This window comes from Tenrec ecaudatus, chromosome 17, assembly GCF_050624435.1.
Source record: "Tenrec ecaudatus isolate mTenEca1 chromosome 17, mTenEca1.hap1, whole genome shotgun sequence".
Classification (NCBI taxonomy): domain Eukaryota; kingdom Metazoa; phylum Chordata; class Mammalia; order Afrosoricida; family Tenrecidae; genus Tenrec; species Tenrec ecaudatus.
In genome coordinates this window covers 43,716,891-43,739,289 of record NC_134546.1, presented here as the reverse complement: position 1 = coordinate 43,739,289, position 22,399 = coordinate 43,716,891, and the positions used below count along the sequence as shown (strand labels likewise).

The 22,399-nt window shown below is 41.4% G+C and overlaps 1 protein-coding gene and 1 pseudogene across 18 annotated transcripts in view; both read left to right on the top strand.

The window, feature by feature from the left end:
- Positions 1-22,399, top strand: part of NRXN1 (neurexin 1) — a 1,245,618-nt gene that overhangs the window by 472,937 nt on the left and 750,282 nt on the right. The window lies entirely within an intron of this gene.
- Positions 15,595-15,810, top strand: LOC142430930 (cyclin-dependent kinase 2-associated protein 2 pseudogene; annotated as a pseudogene).

Below are 22,399 nucleotides of genomic sequence, written 5' to 3'. Positions count from 1 at the left end.
GCTGCAGAAGGTAGGATCAGAATTTGTTAGAGTTAATCTTTGTATCATTTGAGCTTGAGTCTTTAACTTGTAATATTTGACACCATCTTCAGAATTTCTCTTGCCCAGCCAGCAGGTAGACAGGACACTGGCCGCACCCAATATTGTTTCACTTGAAGGATAGGTCTAAGATTAAATTTGTCTAGATAACTTTTTATATTGCTAAAGTCGCCGTCAGTGTAAGGAGGGCCTGCATACATTGGACCTCTGTAACATGACACAATTCACCAGTAACTTCTTTATACGGTAGTCATGTTATTCAATAAGCATAAATGCTAACATAAGCTGTAAATAAAACAGTGATAGCCATTAGGAAAAATAAAGACTTTCTCATTTTACAGTTGAGAATGCTAAGAAGTGACAAGATGATGTGACGTCCCCTAAATTATTTTATTTTTGCAAAGATACAACTCATCAGCCCAATGTCCTGACACACTCAATAAGATCTTAATATTAACAAAATCATGACCATTAAGAGACACATCCACCGTATTGTTGTTGTTGTCGCTAAGTGACATCAAGTTGTCTCCAAACCATAGTGACTCAGTGCCCAACAGAACAAAACACTACCCTGCCTGTGTCACCCTCACAGTTGTTCCTGTGCTTGAGCCCATTGGTGTAGCCACTGTGTCTGTCCATCTTCTTGCGGGCCTTCCTCATTTCTGCTGCCCCTTGACTTTACTGAACATGATGTCCTTCTCCACACCGGTCTCTCCTGAAAACTTTCCCAAATCACATAAGACAAAGTCCCTGTCCTTTCCTGTACAAGGCCCTGTGGCAATACTATTGGAGAAAGGTTGTGTTTCTCTCCGTGTTCTAGAAACTTTACTTTTGAGTCAAGGTGTGACCTTTTTTGCATAGTCTACAGAGTATGATTTTCACATTAATATCTCTTTTGGAACAGAAAGCAGATCTCAGTTATTTTACTTACAAATTTTCAACAACCACAACAAAAATCAGTCTCTGTTGTCGTCAAACTCTGAAGGTGAAATATACATCTATAATTAAGTCACAGGACTCCGATTAAGCAACTATTTAATTAGTATTTTTAGCATACTGAAGGAAAAAAAAAGTTATTTTAAGTCCGCTAGGTTTTGTTTTTGTTGTTAACTTTTCAACAATAAACCTTGTTATGTTTGCACAGTTTCCTTTGCTTTGGGGCTTAAGCATCACTTCCAAGTTATTATTTTTGTTCCTCATTTAATCTCAATCACTTTCTAGGTAATTTGTGATATTAATTCCTCATATAAGCAATCCAGCTGTTCTCTTCCATTTGGTTCTCTATCCCTCTTTTCTGAAATGACATCCTACTTTCCTTAAATTCAGTCTATAGTTTACAGCGATCACTAAAACCCTCCCCAGAAACTGACAAAATAATTATTTATCCTTGGCACCCTGTTTAAAATAGATTAAATCCCTATCCAAAACTTGAATTATAATGCATTTTCTAGCTTCTTATAGAAAACATGTTTGCTGATTTCCTTTTCAAGTACAGCTGCTTCAACCCCAATTAACAGGACAAATTTCCCAGTCCCTGTATTCCTGATTCTGATGAAGAAATCATTACTTGCTTTCTGAGATGTTGACTCACATAATGTTCAATGAAGCATGTTTGTCGTGAAATATTTTGCTATTATTTTTATTTCTCCTGATCTTAAGAGTCTGCTTTCCTGCAAGAATAACCATCTCTTTAGGGGGGTGTGTGTGTGTGTGTGTGTGTGTGTGTGTGTGTGTGTGTGTGTATACACAAATATGTTTTCTTATTGCAGTATAATAGTCAAATAAAAAATATAAATAAAATTTATTTTGTGCTTGACCTTGGGAAGATACTGCTCTCACAAACTTCTTCCCCCCCCCCCGAAAAAATTCAAAAGGTCAACATGTCTCCCAGTAAATATTTCATCAGGTCTCCCAGTAAAGATTTAGTGACCACCTTTTGAAGTCTCTTACTTATTTGGAACCTTGAGCTTTTTTGCTTTTGTAAGGTTAGAATTCTGCTTCTCAGCATGAGCTTGAATTCTGTACCTGCAGAGATTTGGGACATAGGCTTTGGAGTAAGTGTGCCTAAGTGACAGTGGGATGTGGACTGCAAAAGCAGATATCTAACTGCAAGGTCACCAGTTCAAAACTGCCAGCCACTCCGTGGGAGAAAGACAAAGCTTTCTAGTCCCGTAAAGAGTTACAGCCTCGGACACCTACTGGGCTAGTTCTGTCCTGTTTTATAGAATCGCTTTGAGACACAAATTCACTTGATGGCAGTGAGTTTGGAGAGGGTTTTTGGGACACTTTACCTTGGATTAGGGCATAAAGAACAAACATTTTTAATTGCCTGAAGGGCACTAAGCAAAATTTTCCTTTTATTTTCCTGAGAAGGAAGCCAAAGTCCAAATAAGTTTGGGAACCTATGCCATGATGTAATTCTGACAGGACCTTGGGCATATAATTACCTTCTGTGTCCTTTGTTTTCCTTAAAAGAATATTATGTGCATACAAATGCCCGTGTCATAGGGTTTAAATGAAGAAATTAATATATCTAAAATGAAAGAGGAAATTTTCAAGCTAGAACTGGCAAATATTATATGACTGATACTGATGTTTTACACATACTAGTTAACATAAACATCCAGAAAATAATCCTTATTTTCTATTTTTATTTTATCTGTCTTCAAAGAGAAAGTTCAGGGAAGCTAAACTTGCCCAGGGCTGCATGCTATTGAAAGAACAATGACTCAAACTAAAATTCAGGGTGATTTTAAAGCCTTTTTTCCTCTTGAACACCCCGATGGCAAGGAATCGATGAGATATTGGATTAGAGTAGGCAAAATGAGAATCATTTTAGACTCATTCATTTATTTGTTCAACAAACTCATGTGGAGGAGATACTGAAGCTTTGAGAACAGGCATGCTCATCTGAAAAGGTAATGAAGAGAGACAGGAGGAGCCTCATTCATTTATTTAGACCCATTCTTTTATTTGTTCAGCAAACATTTATTGAACACCAAGCTTCATTCTGCGTATGCATCTGGTTACTGAGTGGCAAACAAGAAACTCAATGCTTGAAATACTTGGAGAAAACCCCGTAGGCAGAGTGATTCACCTGACACTGTAGGATACCAGGCAGGTGCTTTATGACAGACTATAAACCATTGACATGGAGGAAATATTGAAATTTTGACAATGAACATGCCCATCTAGTGAGGAGACATGAAAATAACATTGAAAAACATTTACAGAGAGAACAGAAGCAGAAAGAGAGACAAAGGAGTGAATGGGGTCGTCAGAGGAGAAGCAATGTGTTCCATGTTCTGCTACCGGGTGTCTTCGATCAAAAATACCTTAATAGGGGCAACTTAAGAGCTGTACTTGTGGACAAGCTGCTGCAGAGGAGTGGAAAGTGAGGAGCCTGTCAGGTCTTAACAAATCTTTTGGGTAATAGTGATATAGATCAAGAATAATTATCATTCTAGTTAGTCTGAGAGATCTGGATAAAGCTCACAACAGAGCCTCTCCTTAAGACTTTGCTTATTAAGAATGTTCCCACAGGCTCTCTAAAGACCCCAGGAGCAATCTGGCAGGCTTTTCCTTCCAGGAAGGCCAGGGAGAATCCCAATTGTATTAGGCAAAACTACTGAAGTCTACCAAGCTAGAGGAGCAGGTGGATCCCGCTGCCCAAGAAGGACCAGCAAGTTTCATCATCTGCTCCAATGGATAAAATGCTTTGTGTTTGCACATTGGCCCTGACGGAAACCTTACTTCTAAAATCACTGGGAATAACACATCATCCGTCACAGTCTAGGTAGAAGGAGGATGTGGACAGGGTTCAGCATCTGGAGTTAAACTAGCTGAGAGTCCCATCCTAAATCCAGCAGCGTTGGTAACTGATGCAGCCTCTGTTAGCAATGGCAGGATAACAAAAGGTTATTTGGAGCATTTGAAGTGGTATACATCTAAAGAGAAGTACATGTTAGGTTGTTGTTGTTAGGTGCTGTGAGACAGTCTTGACTCACACTGACACTATGGACAGCAGAAGGAGACACTGCTTGGTCCTGCACCATTCTCCTAACTGTTGTTATGCCCAAGACCATACACGTAGATGTAGACATATGAATATAGGAGATGCTTAAAAGGTAGCAATTTTAATCACATGACATATATATATATCATGAATGACTGTCACAACTATTAGAAAATATAGATAAAATGGGTTTGAAAAAACAAGTATCCTAAGAAATCACACTGTAAGCGATTAAGGAAAGGTTGCATAGTAGAAAGATCAAAGAAGTATTGTCTACTCTAAATTCTTAACCTCCTTTATTTATGTATATTTTGGCAAGGGGTAGAGTGAGAGGTGGACTATCCTGGGAGGAAGTCTAATGTTGAGGAGAAGTTTCTATCTTATGTATAATTGGGGAATCAAAACATACAGATACATTGGTCTAATCAAAAGCAAACCCTTTACCAGGGCGGCAATTTCTATCATAGCAACCTTCTCTTTCCAAATGGTGACCTGAAAAATGGTCCTGGCGATATCCTGACAGAAAATGAGCCTTTACACCATCCAAGCTTTCTGAACCAGCCTCAAATTTCCATTTGAGGAGTTAGCTTTCTCAAAGGAGCTCATCAGGAATTGTCTTAAAGGAGCCACTAGAAAAGAGAGTTTGAAAAAGTGTCACGAGAGTAGCATCTACAATGCACTGTTGAGTCTCATTTTATATAAATATGTGTTAATTTTTTGGCTTTGCTTCAGAATTCTAGCTCCCAGTTCTTCAGATCACAGAAAACAATACATAGCACAGATAGTACTTACAATAGAACTTAAAATCCTGTTTGGGTTTGAGTCCTTATTATAGAGGAGAAAATAACTAGGATGCTTAGTACCTCAAATCCCTTCCTCTTTGTGGCCAATGGCCCATTCTCTGAAAAAGCTTTTCAGATCTTCCTACAATAGCCAGGGCACGGTTACTATTACTTGATCTGTTTCTATTAGTCTCACATCATCTACCTGTCATGTAATATAAGTCACACTTACAGGCTCCAATTCTGACCCCAGCAACCTTACTGATAAGGTAGCTCTTAATATTTGGTGAATTAAGTGGGGGGTGTTCAACTGCTTCCTACAATGATTTGATGAATCCATTACTTTTGAGGCAAGTTATGTGGGGTATGCCTCCATTTACTTGAAACTATAACCAAAGATTTTAGGACAAAATCTCTGGCCCCCACCCCGCAACACACACACACACACACACACACACACACACACACACACACACACACACACACTACTACTACTATCAGAAAATTGAGCAGCCCTTAAAATCATCTCTTCCAAAATTTAATCAGAGGGAAATACCTTTACAACTTCCCACCTGTGTGTGATGTGTGGTGAAAGATGGCTAGAGAGGGGAATAGGGAAGCCTAACGAGGTCAGCCTCATTTTTAGGATACAAGGAGGAACTAGCCTGGATGGATGGAATGAAGGACCAAAACGCATGATTTCTTCAATGATTTAGTAGAAAATAACCCACCAAAAACAACTACCTAATTTTAATATTTCCCAGGATCTATCAGAAGAGGAAAGAGCAGAGATGGCATAGTGGCTATTAACCGGGCTGCTCACCTCAGGGTCAGTAGTTAGAAACCAGCAGCTGCGCCATGGGACACAGATCAGGCTTTTTACCTCCTAAAGAATTAGTCTCACAAACCTAGAGGGGCAGTTAGTTCTACACAGGTCTGTGCGGCCACTGTGATTTGGAATTGACTTGATGACAGTGAGGATGCAGTCAATTTCCTAAGAAGCAATAGTCCTCTTTCCCCTTTCTTTATCTTCATCTCAGCATTAGCAGGTTTTAGAATTTGGTTTAACAAATCTTGTAGCACAGTGCACACTGCCATACCCGGGGCAGGGTAGGGGGCGCAGGATAATCCGAAGGCCTATCCTTCTGGTTTAGTGATCGAGAACACCCAGCTACCTCGATGGTCAATCTGTGGGAGAAAGATGAGGCTTTCTACTCTCATAAAGGGTTACAGTCTTGGGACCCTACAGGGGCAGATCTACTCTGTCCTCCAGGGTTGCTCTGAGTTAAGATGGATTCAATGGCAGTGAGTTTGTTTTCTTTCTTTCTTTTTCCTTTTCTAGTTTATTTTTTAATCGTTTTAATAGGGGTTCATACAACTCTTATCACAATCCATACATACATCAATTGTGTAAAGCACATTTGTACATTCATTGCCCTCATCATTCTCAAAACGTTTTCTCTCCACTTAAGTCCCTAGCATCAGCTCCTCATTTTCCCCACCCTCCCCGCTTCCCCCTCCCTCATGAACCCTTGGTACTTTATAAATTATTATTTTGTCATATCTGAGTTTGTTGTAGCTCACCCAGCTTTATGACTACAGATACCGAAGGTTGGTAGCCAGAGTTCTGATGTAAACCGCATTGCTGTTGTTAGGTGCCAAGTCGTTCCACTCACAGCAACCTGAGTACAGCAGAAATGCTGGCCAGGCCTGCACTGTCTTCACATTGTCCCTATGCCTGCGCCCATTGTCGCAGCCCGTGTCAATCTATTCCCTCACGGGCCATCCTCTCCTGTGCTGACCCTCTCAGTTATCTAACATGAGGTCTTTCTCCAGGGACTGGGCTCTCCGGACAAAATATAAAAGAAGGCTTTGCCATCCTTGTCCCAAGGAGCATTCTCATTCTTCTTAGACAAATGGGTTTGTCCTTTTAGCAGCCCGTGGAACTTTGAATATTCTTCTCCAGCACCACAATTCAGATGGCTCAATGCTTCCTCAGTCAGTCTCCTTGATGCAATGTCCAACTTCCACACGCATCCGAGGCCATTGAAAATGCCGTGCCGGGGGTCAGGCGCGCCTATGCCTCAAAGTAGCAGTCCTGCTTCATAATACTCTACAGTGGTCTTTTGCAGCAGATTTACCTAATGCAGCACATAGTTTGATCTCTTGACGGCTACTTCCATGAGGATTGATTGGGGAAGCAAGCAAGACCAAACCTTTGCAGCTGTAACTTTTTCTCCTTTCTTTATGACGCTGCCTATTGGTCCGGTTGTGAGGATTTGGGCCGCCTTTACAATGAGTTGTGATCTCTACTGCACACTGCAATCTTTGGTTTTGCGAAAGTCTATCATTCGATCCCCAGCTTCATTTCAAAGTCTTTATTTTCCAACTACTATTCTTTCCTCCTTACTTCCAAGTTTTGCATTTGAATTGCCAATAATTATCAATATATATTGATTGAAAGTTTGATCGATTTCTGATTGAAGTCATGGAAACAATTCTTCAATGTCTTCATCGTTATCTCTTTTGCTTGGTGCTTAACTTTGAATTGCAGTTGCATTGATTGAATGCCCTTGAAGGTGGGAGGTAGAATGCTCACACCCACAACATCTGGTCCACGAATGATTGCGCAACGTCCTTTCTGGGCAATTGATGAATGCCATTCCTCTTAATTTGGTTATCCCTCTTGATTCTGTCACTCGTGACAGAAAACTCATGATTTTCTGATTGCAAATGGCGAATTCTGGCCCATTTAAGTTCACTAACATGTAGGCTATTGATCTTTATGTGTCTGATCTCATTTTGACCACTTCCAATTTTCCTAAATACATACTTGGCATATTCCAATTTCTAATCATTAACATATTTTAGCTGTCTCTCGTTACCTTGCATTGTGCCCCATCAGCAAATAAAGATCCCGAAATCTTCATACACACAGGGTTTTATTCGACTCACATTGCTGTTGTCGACACCACTTACTTAGTTCCTCTTCAGTCACCATTCCAGTGCCCTCTGACCCAAAAATTAGTTCTTATTCTGTCACCTTTCCAGTGCCCGCTGACCCCAGTGGCCCAGCCTCTGTCATTATCTCTGACAATGTTCTACTTCCACTCATCAGACCATCAGTATCTGACAATATTTCATAGCTATGCATAAGCTTGTCAGTGGCTATTTCCTCCAAAGTGGGTAGCCGGTTCCTTTTTCTTAGTCTGTTGTTAAGTCTGGATGCTCCGCTGAAACCTATTCTCTTTGGATGACCATGTTGCCCTTAGAAATCCTAGTGACAGGCTCCAGCATCACAGTAACACACACGCCACAACCGTTCAAGAAACTGACAGAAAAAAAAATTAAAAATTAAAGAAACTGACAGACAAGTGGCGGAAGGAAACAATAGACATAGGAATAATGGTTGGATTTTAAACTTGAAATTAAGGTTCAGGGCACATAAACGCATAGCTATGCAAATCAAACATTTATTCCTATGTGTATAGTTTTATTGAATAAATATTTGATTTACATATATGTGAACCTATATCCCCTAATCCACCTTAATTTCAAGTTTGAACATAAGCTAAGGAAACTCAAGCACCTTTTATAAATGCTAATATACTTCATCATTTGAAAATATTATCTCTAACTCTGATAAAATGTTAATTGATTTATTTTTCAGATCAGTAATTTTAAAATAGTATATTAGTATTTATTAATATTTTCCTCACATGATTTCCAAATACCATATATACTTGTGTATAAGCAGAGTTATTCAACACAAAAAAATATGCTGAAAAACTGGGGTCTGGCCTATACATAGGCCAGTGGTACCCCAGTGGAGGTGTAACATCTCGCGGGTGATTGCCATTCCTCAGCTGTTCACTCAAAACCCTGCTGACACTGTTTGTTTACTCACATCTAACCAATCAGAGCCGTCCTATGACGTGGACGGCTCTAATTCTCAGAAGCACCGTAGTGATTCACTTACGTTCACTTACGCCGGCAGTGGAACTGGTGAGAATGTGTCTTTGGCTGTGTTCCGCCTCTCCCCTCTGGTCTCTGGGTTAATTCACATCCTGCATTTCCCACCCTAGGCTTATACTCGAGTCAATCAGTTTTTCTGGTTTCCCAGGGAATAATTAGGTACCTCAGCTCATACTCAAGTCGGCTTATATTCAAGTATATACGTACATCCCTTCCTTTTGGACAATTCTCATAAGATGGCATGACCAGGGTATCGCCTCATACAGCTTCAAATGTCTGGTATCTCCTGTTCATTAAGGCTTCCGTTTGTTTCACTGCAGCAACATCTTCCACAGCATAGGTGTATTGGAGTCAGTACAACTCTCATTTGTAATTTAAAGCATTAAAAACGGCCCAAATGTATAAACTGTACTAACAAGTCAAGAGAATTCTGGTTACCCCCCTCCATTTCAACCAACAAATAACATGGTATTGAACAGTTAATTCAAAAGACCTTCGTTTCAGTGACCTCAAAGATCAGACATATAACATTGTACTTTGGTGTACCGGGTTCATAAAGTCTTTGCTTTCCTCCCATCCAAAGGTCCTGATTTTATGAGCCATGGTTTTAAAATAAACCTAAGCTTCAACTGTTTTACAATTAAACTGCATCATTTTCTTGTATTTTAATAGCAAGAGCGTGGGAGAAATGGGCATGCTTGTGAATTCAGTGCCTTCAAGAATATCCTTCTAACCCCCGCTGTGTCTAGATGACATCGGTGCCCTGGGTTCATTTCCAGTCCATTTGTCAGCACAGAGACAGGGAGGCATAAGCCCAACTCGTGGGACTGGAGAAAATATGTCCTACGCCTTTATTAATGTCTTCACTCGAAAGGAATCATTTCAGTCATCCCACCACAGCAATCGTTCCTCTCATCAGGCTTAAGTCTGTAAGATTCACAAGAAGCAACACTTGATCAAAAATCACTGGCTCCGAGGTAAGCTGCAGACAATCTGATGCCGGAGACGTTCATTTTGAAATGATTGAGGGCAGCTTGTCGAGGCGCTGGGAGAAGAAAAGCGCGTGCTCATGTGGTTTGTGCTGGGGGCTTTTTAGGACGGATAATTATTCATCACTACTGAATTGATTTGGGGTCGTTTGGCTATGATCCTTCATCCATAAATTGCTTCTGGAAATGGCTCCACGTCCCCATCTTCAGGACAGCCTAGCTGCTGCTTCAGGACAGCCTAGCTAATGCCAGTTTCGTATTCCGAACTTCAAGAACATTGTTTCTTTCTCTTCAGTGTGTGTTTGTTGGTTAATTTGTTTCACTTAATCATCTCTCTCAACACACACCCCCACACACATACATACACACACGCGCGTGCGCACACACACGTCTTTTTCTCATTATGAACCTAGTTTCAATACAAACAAAAACTTCTAGAGTGGCAAGCTTATCACACAGATTTCTTTTTGGTTTGTTTGTTTATTTAATCATTTTATTAGGGGCTCATACAACTCTTATCACAATCCATACATACATTAAATGTGTAAAGCACATCTGTACATTGATTGCCCTCATCATTCTCAAAAGATTTACCCTCCACTTAAGCCTTTGGTATCAGGTCCTCATTTTTCCCCTCCCTCCCTACACCCCCCTCCCTTAAGAATCCTTGATAATTTATAAGTTGTTTTTTGTCATATCTTGCCCTGTCTGACGTCTCCCTTCACCCACTTTTCTGTTGTCCATCCCCCAGGGAGGAGGTCACATGTAGATCCTTGTAATCTGTTTCCCCTTTCCAAGCCACTCTCCTTTTACCCTCGCAGTATCGCTACTCACACCACTGGTCCTAAAGGGATCATCCACCCTGGATTTTCTGTATTTCCAGTTCCTATCTGTACCAGTGTGCATCCTCTGGTCTAGCCAGACTTGCAAGGTAGAATTTCGGATCATGATGGGTGGGGGGGAGGGGAGGGAGGAAGCATTTAGGAACTAGAGGAAAGTTGTGTTTTTCATCAGTGCTACATCACGCCTTGACTGTCTCATCTCCAACCCTAGGGATCTCTGCAAAGGGATCTCCAGTGGCCGACAAAAGGGCTTTGGGTCTCCACTCTGCACTCCCCCCTCCCCTCATTCACTATGGTAAGATTTTTTTGTTCTGATGATGCCTTATACCTGATCCCTTCGACACCTCGTGATCACATAGGTTAGTGTGCTTCTTCCATGTGGAATATTTTGCTTCTGAGCTAGACGGCCACTTGTTTACCTTCAAGCCTTTAAGACCCCAGACATTATAACTTTTGATAGCCGGGCACCACCAGCTTTCTTCACCACATTTGCTTATGCACCCGTTTGTCCTTAGTGATCATATCATGGAGATGTGCACCCAATGTTATGAATTTTTGTTCTTTGATGCCTGATAATTGATCCCTTAGGCACCTCGTGATCACACAGGCTGGTGTGTTCTTCCATGTGGGCTTTGTTGCTTCTGAGCTAGATGGCCGCTTGTTTACCCTCAAGCTTTTAAGACCCCAGACGCTATATCTTTTGATAGCCGGGCACCATCAGCTTTCTTCACCACATTTGTTTATTCACTTGCTTTGTCTTCAGCGGTTGTATAGGGAAGGTGAGCATCATAGAATGCCAATTTAATAGAAGAAAATATTCTTGCATTGAGGGAGTACTTGAGTGGAAACCCAGTGTCCTTCTGCTACCTTAATACTAAACCTATAAATATAGGAACATAGATCTATTTCCTCATCCTCATATATAAATATATTTGCACATGTACATGTCTTTATCTAGACGTCTATAAATGCCCTTTGCCTCCCAGCTCTTTCCTCTATTTCCCTTGACTTCCCTCCTGTCCCACTATCATACTCAGTCCCCACCAGGGTTTCAGCAATACCTCTTCGTTACATTACCCTTGATCATGCCATACCAGGCCTCCTACACCCACCTCCCCACCAATTTGGATCACTTGTTGTTCCCTTGTCCCTGAGTTTGTTAACACCACTTCCTTTACCCCCCCCCCCACTTCTCCTTATCCCATGTCCCTCCAGAACTGTCGGTCCCATTGTTTTCTCCTCCAAATTGTTCATCCAGCCTATCTTATTTAGACAGACCTGCGGAGATAGTAACATGCACAAAAACAAGACAGAGCAAAACCAAGCAACAATATACAACAAAACAACAACAGCATACTGACAAAGAACAAAACAAAACACAAGAAAGAAAAGCTTGTAGTTAGTTCAAGGATCATTTGTTGGCCTTTAGGAGTGTTTTACAGTACAGTCTGTTGGGGCACCATATTCTGGGCCCAAAGTCCACCTTCAGCATTCCCTGGGGACCTTGCCGCTTCATTCCCTTGCTGTTCCGCTGCACTCCCCCAGTGCTTTGCCTGGGTGTGACGGGATCAGGTTGGGCACAATTCCCACACTGTGTCTTCGGTACTGCCCCTGCAGGGCCATGGGTCGGTGAGGGGCGTCATGTCTCATAGTGTATCACACAGATTTCCTAGTCTTCATGAGTCAACAGAATTTGGGCTCCGAAGTCCATAGCCTTCTCTATCGTGGTTAAAGGAGACAAGGTGATGTACTGGTTATGAGTTGGTCTTTGATTCACAAGACCCACTGTTGGAAACCCCCATCCCCTCTGCCAGAGAAAGACATGGCTTTCTACTCCTGTCAGTAGTTACAGTCTGGGAAATTCACGGGGGGAAGTTCTACCCTGTCCGATGAATCGTTCTCAACTTGATGGCATGAGTTAGGTTTTTGTTGTTGTTGCTTTATCCTGGTTAAAAAGAGAACCGAAGAAGTTCTAGAAGTCTTCCTGTTCCTTGGTTCCTGAGTTGAGCAAGCTCTGTTTCCAAAGGTACCTCTCCTGCCTGACTCATCGCTTGCCCAGCACAGGGGACCCTCATGCGATGCAGCTGCCATGATGTCTGCTCCTCCTCTCAAAGGATTCTTCTCCACTCCTGCTCCAGTCACCTCAGAGCATGGAGAAGCACGCTCTCCCTTCACTTTCTTTGTTCTGGGCAGGTGTTCGCATGCTGGACCGTCTCCTTTTGTTGGTATTCAGTCTGCTTTATGTGCCTCGGGGATGTCTTGATCTTGCCCTTGAAACTCTGAAAGTCCAAACCAAAGGGCTTCAAGTCCAGCTGTAATATTTTCTGGTCATGTTACTTCAACAAGTCCTTTTATGTTGTTTTTCATAATTTCCTTAAACCATCATTTCTTTATCTTTAAAATGCTGTCAGGGTTCATGGTGATAATTAAATGAGCAGTTGCCTGTGAATAATTCAGCACAAGGGTTGGTACATACAATGTGATCACTGAAGTGGGGATTTATGTTTCTTATCTCCTTGTATGTCCTTCTCATAGCACCCCTAAGGCACAGAGTAGAACTGCCCCTGTGAGTTTCTGAGACTGTGATTCTTTAAGGGAGTAAAAAGCCTCATCTTTCTCCTGAGTAGGGGCTGATGGTTTCGAATTGCTGACATTACAGATGGCTGCCCAACATGTAGCCACTACACTTAGACATGTATCAATTCTGTGTGATGGAGCTTACTAGCAAAGGAGGGAATTCTAACTCTGAATCTTCATTCAAAGGACACCCGACTTGCTTAGCTCATTGACTTAGGGTCTGCCTGCATGATGAGGTGGCATCTGAAGAGGAAGGGGAGGGTAAGTATTTCCAGCTGAGAAAGGTACCTCCTTGCAAACTCCTAAAACTCACTCCCTCCAGGAAGGGAGATTGCATACAGGCAAGAATTATACTAGCTATGAAGAGAACCAGAATAAGATTCTGTCAAGGAAGAAGGACATCACATTCATAAAGATTATTTAAAGTAGATAACCCAGAACTTCCCTGGATCTACATTTCTTAGATGCTGTCATCTCTTTACCCTTTTTTCTCTTTTGGTAGATGATCACCTATTCCTTCTAAAGGCTTGTGTTTTTGGGGGGTAAGTCCGTTGCTGATCATTCAACTTACAAATCCAGAAGAGTCCAGAATCTTTATATTAACAGCCATTCTTACCTTTTGTAGACAGTCTTTTTGTTTGTTGTTGTCATTGTCACTTTCATATAGCCACTCATCAAACTCTAACGATGGACTCACTGTACTTGAAGAAGTCAGTCCAGAGCTGGAGAGAAATGTTGAACAAGCATCAATCCTTGACCTCAAAGAGCTGCCTCTGCTCTGCCTCTGGTCTACCTCTGCTCTGTCTCTGCTCTACCCCTGCTCTGCCTCTGGTCTCCTGACAAAAGTATGAGCTTCTGGAGCATAGAGTTTAGTCAGTCCTTTGAATTGTCGTGGACACTCTCTTTATTTCCTTGAAGCATATTGATTACTAGCATCTATCTATCTATATCTATATACGTATATATATACATTCAGCTATTGTTTCAGAACTGTTCACTCTGAAAAGAACCCTCAGTGAACAAAACCATATTTGAAATGAAGCAATCTAGATTCAAGAGAGTGGCCTAAAATATTTATAGGTTGGTGAGCCAATTGCTGAGAGTATTCGGAGCATGATAACTAATGCTTCTTTCTAGGGGCTTGCTGTAAAATTTCTCGTGCTGTCATTGGTTAGGTAATGGTGCATCTTTGTCGCTGGACAAACAGTGTATGCTAACAGAATGATTAGCTCATAGACAATATTATTCAGCACGAGCACTTCAGGAAACAGCATTGGACAGTACGTGTCTTGTACAGGACATTTTACCATCAAAAGAGAATAAGCTTCATTTTTTGAAAGTAAAACATGATCCTGATAAAAATCCTGCTAGAGAACTCATTGAGGGACCCCAATTTAAAAGTGCATGAGAATAACTGACTAAAAAACCCTAGCATGCCTTTGTGATAGATTATATTCACAATGGACTTTAATTTTTTAGTGTTTCCACTATATTTAATATTAGAAAGAGAATGAACCCCACACAGCGATTGGCATACCGCACATGCTCTATTAATTGGTTTACTCTCTTGTGTTTCCTTCATTCATTTATTAACAATGATATGTGAAGGTTCTGAGATATTCAAGGCTCAGCGAGTACAACAGTGAATAAAAGCTAAATGGTTTCTGACTTGTAGCTTAACGGGTGAGATAAGTATCTGTAAAAGCACAATAGTCATATTCCTGCGTATTTTCCAAGAACATTTAAAATATTTTTATATAATTATTTTCCTATAAATTCTAGGCAGTTAAGCCACAGAAAGGATGAGTGGCTAAGTAAAACCTAAGTAAAAGTCTGGTTACCCGAGAGAAAAGACAAGAACAGAGAGAGCTCATTTTTCTGACAGTACACATTTACCACCGTGTGCCTTGCAGCACAGACAAAAAGCTGGGCTGGGACAGAAATCTCTCTGGGTTTTCTACTCTTTCTTTCTTGTACTACCCAAAAAAAATTTTTTTTGGAACAACTCCAAATCAGCTTTATTTTATACAAAAAGGGCATATTTAGCAAAAGACACTCTGAGAAAAGAGTCGCTGTGGCCCAGGGGGACAAGGCAGGGAGGTGACCAGCCTTCCAGGCGCCTGCTGGGGACAAGGGGTTGGAAAGGAAGTAGTCCTGGGTGCTGGCTAGGTGCTGAGGGGGAAGGCTCCTGGTGGATCAGCACTGATGGCAGGTCATGGGGAGGGGGATTCACAGTGACCTGGCGGCTGACACTTGGAGGGCCCTCGACCAGTGCTGCAGGCTGGAGTGAGCTGGTTCCTGAAGGGTGCCCACCCAGGGACACAGGAGCCGCTGCCCCTTTCAGGCCACTGTTTAACGACTTTGGACCGCCCTCCATGGGCTATGTGCAGGCCATGAAGCCGCCCGGCTCTCAGGGCTCCCAGAGCACCTACACGGACCTGCTGTCTGTCATAGAGGAAATGGCCAAGGAGATCCGGCCCACCAATGCCGGAAGCAAGAGTGCTATGGAGTGCCTGAAGAGAGGCATCATCCACGCCGGGGCCCTGGTCAGAGAGTGCCTGGCCGAGACAGAGCGCAAGGCCAGAACGTAGCGAAAGCGCCCTCGCCTACTCGCCTGGACCTTGCTGGCCACTGCAGAGCACCGACCTCTCCCCGTCCTCGTCCTCCCAACCCGGAGCTCGACGGCGAGGGGACGCTTCTGGCTGTAGGGATGGGGTGCCAGGCCCAGGGGTACTGGAGCCCGGGTGCTGCTGGGAGCGAGGGCGATTATTATGTAGGACATCCTCGACTCCTGGGTGCGGGCCGCTGAGCCTCGCGCTGATTCCAAAATTTTTATATCTAACACTTTATTCACTTTTCCCGAAGACATATGATTTCACCAGTTTCAGACTTTCTGAGTTCTCTCTTTTAAAAACTCAGTATCACAAGTATTTTTGAGTTGAATAATGCTATTTTTATTCCTGGCATTGATCAATATGCCTCATTCAAATTTTCCACAGTCTAGTCGAGAGACATTTGAAAAGCATAGGAAGCAGGATTTTCTTTTTCATGAAACGTTTATTATATTCTGGATGCCACTTCTAAAATTTTAAGGGCCTTAGCTCATACTGTAGAACCAGTTGAACTGGAATCATGGCCTGGACATGCAATTTGGACAACATTTCACCTTGATCTTTCTCAATGCACAGCAGGGTTTGTTAGAGGGTGATCTTTCTCAATGCACAGCAGGGTTTGTTAGAGGGATTTATCTTATGGACAAAAAGCCTAGCCTTTATTGAGTGCCTACCTCATCGTTATTAGTTGTCATCAAGCCAGTTTGGACCTCCATGTACCAGAAGAAAACATTGCCTGATCCAACACTAGCTTCATGATTGTTGCCATATCGTGGCTATTGTGCTGTGCATTCAGACCTAAGAGATCATCTTCCAACACAATAATGGGCAGTTTTCTTGTGACCCCCTGAGATCACCGGACACTTTTTCACAAGTTGGTCTCCAGGCCTCTTCCTAGACTGACTTGATCCGGCAGTTGTATTAGAATCTGTCCGCCAGGAGTGACCTGCTAAAGTACCAATGACATAGCTTTCCACATCTTAATGACACATAAGGCATGCCACTATGGAAACTTTGACAAATGTGTGATGGACAATGGTGTGGACATTGTATAATTCTCTTTTGTTTAAAACCAGAAGATAGCTCCCATAATAATAATTATGGACATTGGGTTTACATTAATTCTAACACTGCACTTTAAATTTATATTGTATTCATGTTTATCTTAAGATTAATACCATTTGTCCTTGTTCCCACTGTTAATTTTAGAATGAGCATTAACAGACCATCTTTATCTAGTCTCACATACTTTTCTCCCACATCACAGTTATTTGTATATCATTTTTCCTATGGTACCATTTTTTGGATTACCTGTAGAGTTATTATGAGTCGGAATCAACTCTATGTCAGTGAGTTGGATATTATAATTTACTTATAAATTTATACCTATACCTAATTTAGTTTCAAAATGAATTAATCTTATTCTATGTAGTGTTTATCCAGGAAATTGCAATGTCAATATGTGAGCTTTAGTAGTACATGTCAGTACTATCAAAACTCACTGCCCTCAAGTTAATTCTGACTCAGAATGACCCGATAGTACAGGATAGAACAGCCCCTGTGAGTTTCACGCCTGAGGAGCCGGCTGGTGCTTTCAAACTGGCAACCTTGCTATTAGTAGACCAACTCTTAACCACTACGTTACCAGGGCTCCTTCTGTCAGAACCCATCCACATAATTATAAATTGGAATCAAATACATGTTTCAAATGACCTTTCATCATTCCTGCACCACTAGCGATGTGAGTTCCATGTGTTCAGAGCAATCAAGCAACTCTGTAAATTAAGTAAAGCAGGATTGCCCCTTTCATGTTACCAATGAAGAAATCAAGGCGAGGAGAATTAGTTAAGCTTGTGTGAGGAAACACTGCCATACCCAGGCAATGAGAAACTGTCCCCTGTGTCAAGAAACCAGGCAGAGATGTAGCTGACCTCAGAGCCTGTGTAGTAGTACAGTCTCTCCTTTGGAAGTTCTATCTCCTAATGTAGATATGGAAACAATATATTGGCACCAATTACAACCAGATTTAGGCCATTTGGTTTTCTAACTTATACTCTGAGAACCCAAGAATGTTCATAAAACCTATCTCCCAGATAGGTAATATCTATTAAAAAATAAATGCATTATTAATTACATTTAATTAGACACATGTTCATGCTTCTAAATTTCCAAATTGATTTCCACTTCTATGGTGATATTAGCTTACACATTCTTCAATTCCCTTTGATGAGGGAAATGGTCGCCGTGCACACCTGTGAACTCTCACCTCCATGAGTGGAAAAGAGCTTGAGTTGAATGCAAAATTATTTTTCATTGGACACACGTGTGGCACCATGACCTAACTTTCTGTAAAATTTTCCATTGTTGAGAAAACATTTTGGTGAAACCATTGTTCCCAAAATACTAAATACATACACACTATGAACCTTACAAGTTGGACTAGAGCAATACACAAAATAGAAGAGAAACACCTGGTATGTCATTAGCTTCTATTGCACGGAAAGGAGGCAAACATTAACTACATACAGGAGTACATTAGGGGGCTTCAAAAAGTTCACAGAAAATGAAATAAAAGAGAATGAAATCCCTCTCTCTCTTTATATATATATATATATATATATATATATATATATATATATATATATAATACACATACATACATATATATCCTGATTCCCCAAAAATACGACAGTGTCTTATATTAATTTTTGCTCCCAAATATGCACTAGGTCTTATTATTAGGGGATCTTATTTTTCCATGAAGAAGAATACGGTACATATTTATTGTTTTTTTAATTGTTTTATTAAAAGATACCTCGCACTACCTGTCTGCTCTGGCTGCGCTGTGGCCAACAGTGAGCTACGCAGTAGTGCCTGCTGCTATGGTCCAAAGTCCAGAGTTACGGTGGCTTTGGGGGGCTTATTTTCGGGGAGGTCTTATTTTGGCTGGTTGCATTATACTTTGGCGAGAGGCAAAACTGTAAGCAGGTCTTATTTTCAGGGGATGTCTTACTTTTGGGGAAACCGGGTATATACATTCATATGTACACACACATATGTATATATATGAGAACCCTTGTGGTGTAGTGGCTACAAGTTTGGCTGCTAACACAGAGTCAGCAGTTTGAAACCACCAGCTCCTCCCCTTGGGCTTTTTAGTCCCATAAACATTACTGTCTCAGAAACCCCAAGGGGCAGTTCTACCCTGTCCTGTAAGGTTCCTGTCAGTCAGGATTGACTCGTGTGTGTGTGTGTGTGTGTGTGTGTGTGTGTGTGTGTGTGTGTGTGTGTGTGTAGAGAGAGAGAGAGAGAGTGAGAGAAGCAGCGGATTGTATATACATCTGAGAAAATTTAAGAAGAATGTTTCTGAGTCAGAAGTGGAGGAGGGCACGCTGTTCTAAAGTGCACAGACTACTCCACTGAGATGGCGACATGTAAGCCGAGAGAAGAGCCAAGGCAAACGCCGTGAGGGGTGAGCGGGCCTGGGCTGTCTCAGAGATAGCGAGTAGGCCAGCATGGCAAATGCAAAGAGAGAGAAGTTGGGTGAGACAGGTAAGGGTGAGAGTCCATTTACGAAGGAGTTGCTTTCTTGTCCTCAACACATCTGGCACCGGCCCACTATTTCTAGCAGATAGAAAATGTGCGTGGCTTTGTTCCAGGAGGTGTTTGAAAATCGTTGTTGCCTACCAGAATGAGTGCTTTACCTAGTAAAGTTGAATAGCCCCTCTTAGAAGACTGGCATCTCCCCAAGTTACCACTTAGCGCTTCACTGAAAGATACAGGCCATGGTCCTCCCCAAAGTTGTCCGCCTGAATGAATCATCGGAATGAAGACAAGGCTGCTTTCTTCCAGAGGCCCCATCAACAATGAAAATAGCCATTGAAAAGAAAACCAGTCAGTGAATCATGGTACTATTTCTGTGCGCAGGCACGAATGGTCATATTGATTATTTTTATTTGAAAGAAAAAAGTACTGTAGCTCCTGTTTATGAAGAACACTGGTGTTCTCTATGCCACTTTGCTTTTATGGAAGGCTTCCTTTAGGGTCTATTTTTACAAACTGGAAGAACTCTCAGGAGGGTTTTTGTTTGTAGGACAAAAGGCAAAAAGTGGAACTGGCATTCCACCCTGTCTGCAGGGCGCTATTAAAGAGGCAGCTTGAACTCTAGCAGTAGGAATGGTGTCGCCACCTGCTTGGGGACTTCTCTCCCCAGGGAGCGAGTTGAGCATCTTAGCATCAAGCTTCATAACTTTGAACTGTGTGAACTCCCTATTAGTTAATGTCACTTTAGGGTTTTTCTGTTTTGTTTTTTAGTATGATTTGGGGGTCAAGAAGCACTAAAAATAATTTTCTTGTAGCAGGTAATTGCTTTATTTTATGTCAGTTCAATTTACAAAACGTTTCACAGGAACTTTCTGCTTTCGGATAATTGGTGAGGACTTGTACTAGATACATATCTTCATAAGCATGTTAAAAATGTAACCTTCACTCCAACACTACTGAGCAAATTTATCCCAGTTCCACAAAAGTTTAGAAAATTTAAATAATGTGTCTAAAGACATACTGTTCCCATGTCCACAGAGGCCTTTGATCTAGATATGATACTAAGACCCACGTCTTTAACTTCTGGCCCAGCATTTCTCCCTCCCCGAAAAAAAAAAAATACAAAATCTATAGAAAGAGGGTGAGCTATGTAGATTAATTGGGGGGGTGCAGTGATTTAAGAACATCCCCAGAATTCTTTACCTGTTTCTTTTGTTGGACATTTGGTCAGTTCTATCCATGGGTCTGAGATTCAGAAATCTTTGTCACATTGTCACACATTTATAAAGACCTGGTGGTGCAGTGGGTTAAGCTGTAGACAGTGAATAAGGGGTTCGTGGTTCAATCCCACGCATTTCTCCATGGGAGAAAGATAAGGTTGTGTGGCCTCCATAGAGCTTTATAGCCTCAGAAACCCTTGCAGCCATTGGAACTTGTTCTATATATTGACTCGTACATAGAGATGCTGTGGCTACAGAGTTTGACCCAAGCAACCGCACTCTCTTCCCGATGGCAGTTCTCACCCTTTTCTTCCTAAACCTGATTTGAGTGCTCGTGTTGTTTTCCGGAGTTAAGTGATAGACAATTCTCTCTCTGATGAAGGGACGGTGTGGCCACTTGCGCCACCACCTGTACATTGCCTACCCACTGATGTCAGAACAGGGTGAGCTGTCCTCTTCACTCTCTGCCAAGAGTTGCTCAATTGGTCCTTGCTCTCTTCAAAAAGAACTTACAACATACAAGCAGGGCTTTGGTGAAGAGAAAATAAGTAGAACATTTACAGCATCCACATTTCTCAAAAAACACCGCCGCCACCAAAAACAACAACAACAAAAACCAACCAAACACAGAGGATCTGGACAGGCAGCTGACAAGTGTGAGTGTATTTATGGGGAGAGACTATTGGATCAAGACTGGCCCAGAAATGCAAGAACATATGGTATATTAAACAACTTGCTCTTTTCCCTCTGTAGTATGTTGAACTGAAAGGATAGGTTTCGGCTTGCCTTGAATTAAACCGAAAGAGCTTTCTTAAGGTAGCACATCTTTGAAGCCAATAACTTTGGAGATTAATAGGGAAGTTTTCTCTGAGCTGAGTCCAATACACAACTTTATACTCTCTTTCAAAAGTAATCAGTGAGCAAAACTTGACACCTGGCTTTTCTAGGTCGTATCAATGCAGCGTACTAAATGGAATCAGCCTTTCTGTATCTTTGATAGTGAAAAAAGACATGAGAATGATGTCAACTCCATGGATTTCATTTAACAAACATACTCATATACTGGACCCCAACTAGATGTCTAGCTCATCGCAAAGAGTATAAATTAGTCATTTAAAGCATATAAGGTACAGTGGGAATAGATGTACAATGATTTTTAATACAGTATTTGGCCCTTAGAAATCTAGTTCTTAGTTTTGACGAGCGATGGAGGAATGTTCAGTCAGCCTGCATGCTTGTTGGGTGATGCAAGCTGAGATATATGTTATGGCCCTTAAACTCAAAAAGTATCTTGTGAAGAGAGAATTGCTAGATTCTATGAAGCTCTAGCAATTTTTGTAATTCATCATAATACCCCCAATCTGAGTTCTAGCCCTGGAGATTAGGCATTGAATTGCCAATTGTAAAGTCAGTGGTTCAAAACATCCATCAACTACTCGGGGAAAAGATTGAAGCTTTTGCTCTTGTAAAGATTTACCATCATATATGTCCAACATAAGCTCGCTGTGAGTCAGAATTAACTTGCTAACAGTGAGTTTGGTTTTTTGTTAGTTTTCAGTAAGTTCTAGTACATAGAAGCTTATCAATAAATGCTGGCTGTTGACTCAGCCTGGAAATATTTTGTGAGTACTACCATCTGCCAAATTTAGCCCAACTATTTAAAATTCAAAATAAATATACAATTCATCATGGAAACACATGCGAAGACAATTGCAATACATCAATGTCTGTCCTGTGATGAGAATAAATTTTGTGCTGTGGAAAATCAGAGGAACGACCCAGAGTCGTGTGTTCAGTAAGGCTTC